At 37.5% G+C, this 9,766-nt stretch overlaps 1 long non-coding RNA gene across 1 annotated transcript; it reads right to left on the reverse strand.

Moving 5' to 3' along the window:
- Window positions 1-5,103: 5,103 nt before the first annotated feature.
- Window positions 5,104-6,150, reverse strand: LOC129780456 (uncharacterized). The gene is made up of 3 exons (XR_008743927.1): window positions 5,450-6,150; window positions 5,298-5,366; window positions 5,104-5,242 (listed from the first exon to the last, which is right to left on the reverse strand). It is a non-coding gene; the product is annotated as an uncharacterized LOC129780456 (long non-coding RNA).
- Between the last annotated feature and the right edge of the window lie 3,616 nt (window positions 6,151-9,766).

The raw sequence follows: 9,766 nt of genomic DNA on the forward strand, positions 1-9,766 counted from the left end.
TATAATCGAATCAGTATATAATCGAGTCCGACCTGTTACTTCAGGACCCCGGTTTTGTTATTGTGGTTTTAGTTGAAAACCTGATTAAGAACATCAATTCTACTCTCGTTGGTTTGCGCCTGCGTCCTGCGTTTTGCAAGGAAAGAGCTTGCAAACATTTGTCAACAAATGGTATTTTTATATTGTTACTCCAGAATTGGATTGTCCTTCTACCCAAATTTGTGAACTATCGCTGTATTTGCCTGGAAATTGTGTTCAAACATTTTCTGTTCGGAATTTGATTCATGCGTCGAAACTTGATTTAAATTCCGAACGCTACTTCAATACTAATTTTAATGAATCAGAATTCTGAACAAAATATCATTTTTTCATCAATTTATTGAAGTCTCTCACCTTTTCTAGCACTTAATATGAAAACAGCAATCAAATAAGTTGAAAAAACTACAAAAACTGAATAATTAACGTTGCTTGTCTTTTACGGAAATTGCTAACGCAAACATTTTATCATTAGTTCTGACTGTCACTTTTTTGCAAATGCTTAATATTATAAATTATAGGGCGTATATCGACTCCTGTAAATGATGTTGAAATGAAGCCTATAACCCAAAGAATGTCAAGGCTGTCATCATTCGATTATTTATAACATTGAAGTCCAGTAAATTTACATTTAAAATGAAGGGTTCGGAATTTGAATCATGCATAGAAATTTGATTCAAACTTATACTAATTTTAATGAATATTTCTGCATAAAATATCTTTTTTTTTTTCATCTTTTTATTGTAGATTCTTACTTTTTCTAGCAGTTGACATGAAAAAAAGCAAACAAAAAAGTTGAAACAACTACAAAAACTGAAAAATTAACGATGCTTGATTTTCACGCAATTTTCTAATGCAAGCATTTTATCTTCGGTTTTGACTGTCACTTTACTGTAAATGTTTAATATTATTAATTATAGGCTATATCAATGCCTGTAAATGATATTAAAATGTAGCTTATACCTCAAAGAATGTCAGGGCTTTCATTATTCAATTATTTATAACATTGAAGTATAGTAAATTTACTGTTTTACTATTTCTATTTTGTACCGTATATGAGTCTGAATAGGTTATAATATTATAAATAGGTTAATAAACATGAACGAACTTCCTGATGCCTGCGAGATCCCTCAGTGTCTGGCCAAACGAGCATGTGACTTATATTTTTACTAAAATCATGACATCCAAAATTATAAACAATTTTTTTTATATTAAGCTGCCGATGTGGTCAGTTTCGGAAAGGGTGACCGGGTGACAAAAATATCTTCGGATGCTGCCATCAGATCTGCAGCCATATGATTACAAGCCGGTTCCGCTTTTTGCAAGTGAACGTCCTTTTCGATTTTTACCATTCTCATTTCCTCGCTGAGTGAAGATTCAATTTTTATTTGTAGATAATCACAAATTTGGCCTGTATCTTTAGATGGATGCCTAGAATGCAAATTATATTTAGTGGAGAATACCTTGAAATAATATTTTTCTTTCAATGGTTCTATATTTTCCTCTGTACAATGCTCGATGTAGAGTTCGTCCATTTTCTTAATATTTAAGTCCGTGTCGAGGTATTTTCTCCCCGGATTATTAGCTCTTGTGTAGTGGCTTTTGCATGCGGAAAATGAGTTTATATGTTTTATAACATACGTGTCATCAATTTTGTCATCTGGAACATGGCGACCACGATGATCAATCAACAATGAAACGTGTTCCTTACAACAACAGTCGTATAGTCTCCCGTCGATTATCTGATAGGTATCCTTAAAGTATTTTTTACAAACTGAAATATCACCTTTTCCGTTTGTTCGAAAATAATACGTGAAGGAACGTGATCTCGGAATTTTACTGTTATCCTCGGACGCCTTTTTTTCATTTCCTTTACTATAATACATTTCCCTCTTGAAAAATATTTTGCTCAACTTGACTCTCTAACTGATAAAATGCCTCCATAGCAGTTTTTCTTTCATTCGGAATTATTTTTTCATTGCACTTCTGACGACATCGACATGGCAGCTGTGATAATTTTTTTTTCAGATATTAAACGTCCACTTATATTTCTGTTTTTGGACATTTCGGTCACCAGGATTACGACTTCTTTTTCGTCCAGTCAATATTTTTTTGCTGCGATTCTTTCACTGTGCCGGAAACAATGTAAAGTAGTTTTGCTAATAGGTACAGAAAAACTACTTGGATATTCGATAAGTTATTTCAGTTGACATACCTTGATGTAGTCCTACGTCTTTCCGTTTATGTCCCCGACATTACCCACCCGGTTTTTTTTCGACAAGCGTAATCAGTAACTATTGCCAGTGCAACGCATTTTGCAAGTAGCACAGAAGAATGCACTACCTGATACCAATCGCTTCTTGAACTCGAAACCTGGCCCTTGGGGGTATCCCACAGTGCTTACAACTCCTGCGGTGCTGGTAAGAGGCGCGATTTTGTCTCCTCGATAAGCTTCGATTATTAATTACCGTAAATTCCTCGAATTAAAATCAATTAATTCGCGTCCCTTGAGCAAACAAGAAACGTAAAAACAAATCTAAAACACACAACGGCACAACCCGATAATGACGTCGTTTTCGTTCCCTTAGGGCATCGCTGTCGGAATCGGGTCTCGTTTGGCCTCCCTATACTCGATTTCGCGGGTGAAAGATTCCAAAAAAACATAATCATTTTCGCATTTTTCAAAATTGGCAGAAGGTGAATTTTTTGCACCCAACTCCGCCATTAATTTGATTGCGAAATCGCGATGATTTCGTCCGGGCGCGATTGGCCGGGGCAAATTCGTTGTTCGCGGGCATTGAGCTGTTTGGAATTGAATCGCGCCACGGAGAGATTCGTTAAAACGCCCTTTGAGGCACTTTTGCAGGGCAAGCGAATCAAAAGCGGACCCGGGTTGATTAATACCGTCCGAGAAAGTTGATAAATCGCTCCGGGAGTGCCAAGCTCCCAAGCCCAGCCGGACCGAATCGGCCAGTTTCTCGCGAAAGGTTTTATGTAAACAAAATTCCCCTCGACCCGACCAGCAGCGCCAGGACACAGCGCCTGGGTTCTTCCGCGCAGGAGAGAGCATTCGCATACAAATTGCAATAATTTTATTATAAGAAATTGGGCAATGCAGTCTCGCCTCGGAACCATCCGAAGGGCGAGCATTCATCGACCATTAATGTAGATGTTTACGAGAGGTAAGCATGGAAATTATGCAAATTTTCGTTACTGTTCGTCCGGATCCTTGGGAGCGAGCCTGCGCCGAAGCGCAGCGTATCAGTTCTGCTTTCGGGGAGCATGAATTTATCAGATCGCACCGATTTCAATCAACACTGAGCGGGGCCCAGATTCCAAATACCCGATTCCCGACGGCTGACATCGCGTTCAAAGCATTGCTGCAACATGGAATGCTGCCCACGAATTAATTCGCACTGATCCCCGTTGCCTAGAGCGTGTAATTCGATACCGCCAGCGAGATTGTTAAAGCAGCACCCAACCTGTGTACCGAAATCAATTTTCCAACACATATTTCACTCGTTGAACCCCTGAGCCAAAACAGCAATTTTGTATCTCAATTATGGATTTTTTATCGGTATCGGGAACAAAGCCTGATTTATGTCTGATCTTATTTTGGAAGTTGCTCGCGATAAAAGCGACGGAATCGAGCGGGAAGAATATATAATCGACTCCCCCACACGCAACTGACTGGTCGCCAATCAATTACTGTCATTAAAGTGGCGAAGAAGTTATCGTGAATTTTTCGGTTCGAAGCGACCGGCAAAAATCCCACTTTAAAATTTAAATTCTTGAGCCAGATTACTGCTGGTGCCATTGTTACTCGATCTTAATTTTGGAATAACAAAAAAAAATTGTATGAAAGACACTCGAACACTCTGTTTGTATAATGGTATCTTGTGATTTTAAGCTCAACTTGTAAATAATGTAAATGTAAATGATGCAATTAAATAATCAAACATGAGAAAAATGAACTGTACGGGTATTTTGGTTGTTGTTTAAGTTGAAGAGGTATTTTCCATTTTTTGAGTGAACGAATAATGATTATTACGCTGTTGACAGGTGAATGCGTAAATGTTGTCTTAAAATCAGTACCTTGAGGGTGCTATCGGTTCTGAAGCAATTGCGTGTCGCAGAACGAAGCCCGAAGAATATTTTGAAACTCTAGGAAAATAGCTAATTCTAATAATTGCCAAAATAGCGGCCATTTTTGTTAAAAATTAGTTATTTTTCATGAAAGATATCAAAAACAGGCTATGTAACGCTTTAGATAATTCATTTTTATATACTGATAAAAAATCTCAGCCGAATCAGTCGAGTAGATTCTGAGATTTCGATACAACCAGCTGAAAAAATGGTTTCGAGAAAAACGCGTTTAAAAATTAGTACAGCGATATTATATTTCTTAAGGTAATCTCATACTTATGGCTGCAACAAGTGATCTCTGACTACAAAAAACTAATAACACCAATGACCACAAAGCGATCTCATTAGATTGGTAAATCTCATCTCTGTTCATGACATATCGATTGCGCAGTAACCGTTCGATTAGTAATCAATTAACACCTTGATCGCCCCGTCACCCAGATCTGGGTTCAATTATTGTTGCCCGCTTATTTCTCTAGCGCACCGACAGTTGAATTTGGGCCCCGCAAGAAACTCGACCAAATCTCTCTGGGCGACGAAGGTGTTAATCACTGGTTGTAACATTCGAACAAAATCGAATATCGCGAATGTTTTGCTTTTTTTTTTGTTCTGCAAGTTGTTCTTTCTGCTTCATCCGTTCTTCCTGCTTCCTCAATTTAGCTAATGTTTGTATTTCTATTGCTTTCTGTTTCTATTCAGTTTTTCTCTTCTTTTCCTCGAGTTTTTGATGCTTCGTTAGCTTCTTCGCAGCTTTTCCTTCTCTATAACATATATCCCAGGACTCGCCTGTGGCGAAGAGTAACGTGCGGTTTACTTCTACCGTAAGTCAACGAGTTACCAGGATATATAATAAGGAGGGTTCAACGTTTCTTCTCTTAGATGTTCAACCAGTTGCACATTGTCCACTGATTCTTCAGCTTACCTCATATCTATCTGCTGGTCTGTAGTTAAAAAACGTGTGTATTATTTATACAATATTTTAAAATATATTGGTGCGTGAAGATTCATATCTTACCGAATCCTATAGGACGATTTGATCCCAATATGTTTGAGTGTTGGTCTGTTGTAAAAAATACTAATTCAAGAAGTTATAAAAAAATTGTGTATGAGTATACCGGATCCAATATATTCGGAATTGACATAATTCATGTTGCCGTTCATGTAAAGTTCCGCCGAAGATAACACTGCAATAACGACAAAACATTATGTAAAAAATATACAATTCTACTGTAGAGTAGACAAAATATAATAAGAATGTTACACTTACTTTCCTCAGAATAAGCAAATTATTCTCCTTGGAGAATAATCGTGTCGATGTTGAGATCGATCAGAACGGGATCGATTTCGAAAAAAAAAAGCTGGAAATTGCTTCAGGATGGCCAGTCCACAACAAGTTTCGGCGCAGTTGTTCAAAAGCCGTAAGAAGTTCGGGTGAAGTCGGCGGTTCAACTCGCGAAGGAATATAGAGCTAGATAAACCAGGTTCTGCTTTATGGTTGCGCACAGATATCGAAATATTTTGTCGTACTTCTTCTGACTATGGGTTGGACAATGAAGAATAATCTATTACATTGGCGTTACTTATTTTCCATTGCGTTTATCGATTCAATAATGGAGCGAAGGCCGGTCTTGTTATTGCCGCAACTCCGTTGTCGAACCGCCATTTGAAAAGCACATTGTCGCATTAACTTTTCATAGGCTTGAAAAAGGACACCTCAAGGGGCTGGATTAAGTGTGTTGCGTTCGGTGGAAGTGATATCGAAACGATGTTCTTCTCTTTGCAGAATTGTACCGTTCCATATGTGGCATGTGACCGGTGACCATCAACGAGAACGATAGAAGGAAACATAATATTTGTTTTTACCAATCAGGGATAGAATACGTTAGCCAAGTATTCGTAGAGCGATCCGCTATTCGTCCAGCCCTTGTCCGTTCGACCAACACTCAACTTTGTCCGTTTCGCTTCGCATCCATAATAAACCTGAAAACACTCATTGTAGTATCACTAATTTTAATTGTCCGAAATACGAATCTTAGGGAAAAAATTCGATTCAAATTTCAGACATTTTATTTTATAATTTCTTGAAGAAAAATTACAATATACTTCATTATATTTCATAATCAACTGTGAAATACTTACCAAGCAATAACAGTAAACTGATAACGATGATGATTAGGGATGAGACACGAGAGAAATTGAACTATGAATAAACAGTTATATTCTACTTGCTCACGCTAAGCGAACGTCAAAAACAAACAATAATTAGTAGTGCTGTTAGATTTTTGCCTACTATTTATGTTATAATTTAATAGTAAATATAATATAAAATGATAGTGAATCAATTGTGATATTAATTGTGAATCAATTGTGATATTATTTTCATTAAGCATTTCGAGATATTGTTACAAAGTGTCCGAAATATGATTCAGAACGGTATTGTACTTTTGAATTATAGCGAGTTCAAGAAAAACAGAGATAAGTTAAATAACACTGTCATAGTTGTTGCCTAATGAAATATTCCGGGTCAGCTACCTCACACCAAGTATACCGATGTTTGATGATTACAGAGGAAGTTAAAGGTTTTTGGTTGAAATTGCCAGGAAAAATATTTAACTGCATGCAAATTGCCTACTTTTAAGCAAATACATTCCACAAAATCATTTTTTATGTTTCGGTTATTTTAAAGAGGGTATACAAGCTTTTGTCAGGTTTTCCTTTTAATAACTTAAAAGAAAGGAACAGGAAAGACAACTGTTACATAAGCATTATTTCTTGTCATTTCCAATTGGAATTTTATTCAAAACCTTCCTCGCATTGTATGGTGTCTGCATCCCCGTTATGTGGGGTTCATTTTTATTCAAGTCTCACCTCAAATATGTTTTCATTCGTCATTTTCCCTACATATTTCGAAGCCGCAGCGCAACTCAGTGGTATGTTCAGACTATCACAAATTGTTGAGTTGACTTTGCATATTGGCATTATCTAGGGTTGGGGAAAAAGAAATGTCGTATTTCTGATTGAAATTTGACGCTTTATTTAACATACTTAAAATTATCCAACTTAAATAAAAAATGCGCCGTTTTGTTCGCAAACTTGTTGCCATTTAGAAGGCAACTTCATTATCCCTCCCTTATAAAACCCCCCCTTCTTTTTTGCAAAAAACTCAGACAGCCAGTTTTCGCAAACCTATTTTGAGGCCAACTTAGTATCACCAAGAGCGTTTTGCATGGACCGGAAGAGATGATAATCACTTGGAGCCAGGTCCGGACTATACGGTGGGTGCAATAGGACATCCCATCCGAGCTCCCATAGCTTCTGGCGGGTTATCAAAGATGTGTGAGGCCGAGCGTTGTCTTGGTGGAAAACAATCCCACCAAACACACAGCAAAATCTTCCTGGCCGTCAATCCGGGCTTGGCGATGGTTTGGGCCGGCTCACCGCGCTTCGACCACGACTTTTTTCGCTTTAGGTTGTCGTACGTGATCCACTTTTCATCACCAGTCACCATCTTCTTCAAAAATGGGTCGAGTTCGTTCCGTTTCAGGATACATTCAGCTTTTTTTGGAATCCAATCTTCTGCAAATGGTTCCAAACGGTTTTACAACACAAGATATGTTTAAGTGTTGCCATATATTGACAATATACGACATTTCTTTTTCCCCAACCCAATATATTACCTTCGAAACGCAGTACAAGAATTTCTCGAGTTTTGTTTGTAGTTGGACAAAGACCTATTTTAATACAAAATGACAATTGCGAAATTTTGTCCCATAGTGGGGGCAAAAGTGCGCACTTAACGAATTGCACTTCTGAGTTAACTTGCAACACAAATAACTGCTTTATCATTACCACAGGGAGAAGCTTCGTTACTAGAGTTTATAGGTATCATCCGGTGGGGACGAGGGCGGTGTTGTATGATGTTTTATGGGTGGAGAAGGGTTGGTGTTCTGGCCGAACATGATTTTGTTATGTGTTGATTGATTCTTGGCACCTCGAAATATGATAACAGGCCATCCACATACCACGTGTAAATTTTCGGGTTTATTAAAAAAAACATGTTTATAGATACACTAGCTGCAAACTTCGTCCCGCCCAAAATTTGTTTTTTGTTATCAATACCTTCGAACATTCACGTTTTCTTACTATGAGCAAGTTCATGTGTCCAACCGCAGATCTGTTCATTGATTGATCTTCTATTCGACCTCGTTGAATTTACCTTTAACTATAAAATTCCTAGTATTTCTAACAAAACTCATAATTATAATATCAGATTATTTTCAGACGCAATTCTCGTTCAAGATTTTTCAATCACTTGCAAATAACATGTTTCTCCGTTACAAGGAATAAATGTTTAATACAGAATATAGAATAAAGACTGCCCTAAATCGGACAGTTCCTTCCTCGAGTTCTGCTCTGATCAACACATTCGACGATACTTTTTATTGGTATAGATAGCAGAAAATATAGGAGTGCGTTTCATCGTGCGTAGAACATATGGAATTTAATTTTCCGATTTTTTTTCTTTTTTCTTCAGAGTTTTCCGAAAATTTTCATTTGTCATGTTTGGTTGGAATATTTTTGGTTGAAATATGTGTGATATTTTTATAGAACCTACTCTCCATTCCAGAGGAGGGAGGGGTGTCATACCATCATAGAAACACTTCTCATACCCAAAAACCCTCACATCAAATTTGCGTAGGGGGCCTCCCTCAGAGAGAGAGGAGGAGTGTCTGCTCACCATGGAAATGTTCCGTGTCCCCTAAAACATTCGCATGTAAAATTTGGCTCCATTTGCTTGATTAGTTTTTGAAATATGTAGTATTTCATTTGTATGGCAGCTCCCGCTTAGAGAGGGGAGTGGAGAGTCTAACCATCATAGAAACATTTATTGCATCCTAAAACCTCAATGGGCCTAATTTGGTTTCATTTGCTTGATTGATTCTCGAGTAATGCAGAAATTTGTGTTTCATTTGTATGGCAAACCCCCCCCCCCCTAAAATTGGGGGAGGAGTATCGAACCACCGTAAAAACATTTATTGCACACTAAAACCTTCACATGCCAAATTTGGTTTCATTTGCTTGATTAATTCTTGAGTAATGTAGAAATTTGAGTTTAATTTGTATGCCCCCCCCCTCCTTTGGGGGGGGGGGTGTGGTGGTGGAGAGTCTTACCACCATAGAATCATTCATTGTACCCTAAAACCTCTATATGCCAAATTTCGTTTCATTTGTTTGATTAATTCCCGAGTAATGTAGAAATTTGTGTTTAATTTGTATGGCAGAACCCCATCCCCCTTAGAGATGGGGGAGGAGTCTCAAACTATCACGAAAACCTTCCCCGGCCCCAGAACCCCTACATACAAATTTTCATGTTGATCGGTTCAGTAGTTTCCGAGTCCATAAGAATCAGACAGACAGAAATACATTTTTATATATATAGATAGCACTTATTTGAAACTCATTGTTGAAAAAACAATATTTATTTGAAATTCATTGTGAAAACATAAACGAAACATAACCGATATTGAATTGAAAATAAAAATAGTTTTCATTCGAAATTAATTTTTTTTCACTTTTGACCCAG

The sequence above is a fragment of the Toxorhynchites rutilus genome, chromosome 3 (assembly GCF_029784135.1).
Source record: "Toxorhynchites rutilus septentrionalis strain SRP chromosome 3, ASM2978413v1, whole genome shotgun sequence".
Taxonomy (NCBI): Eukaryota; Metazoa; Arthropoda; class Insecta; order Diptera; family Culicidae; genus Toxorhynchites; species Toxorhynchites rutilus.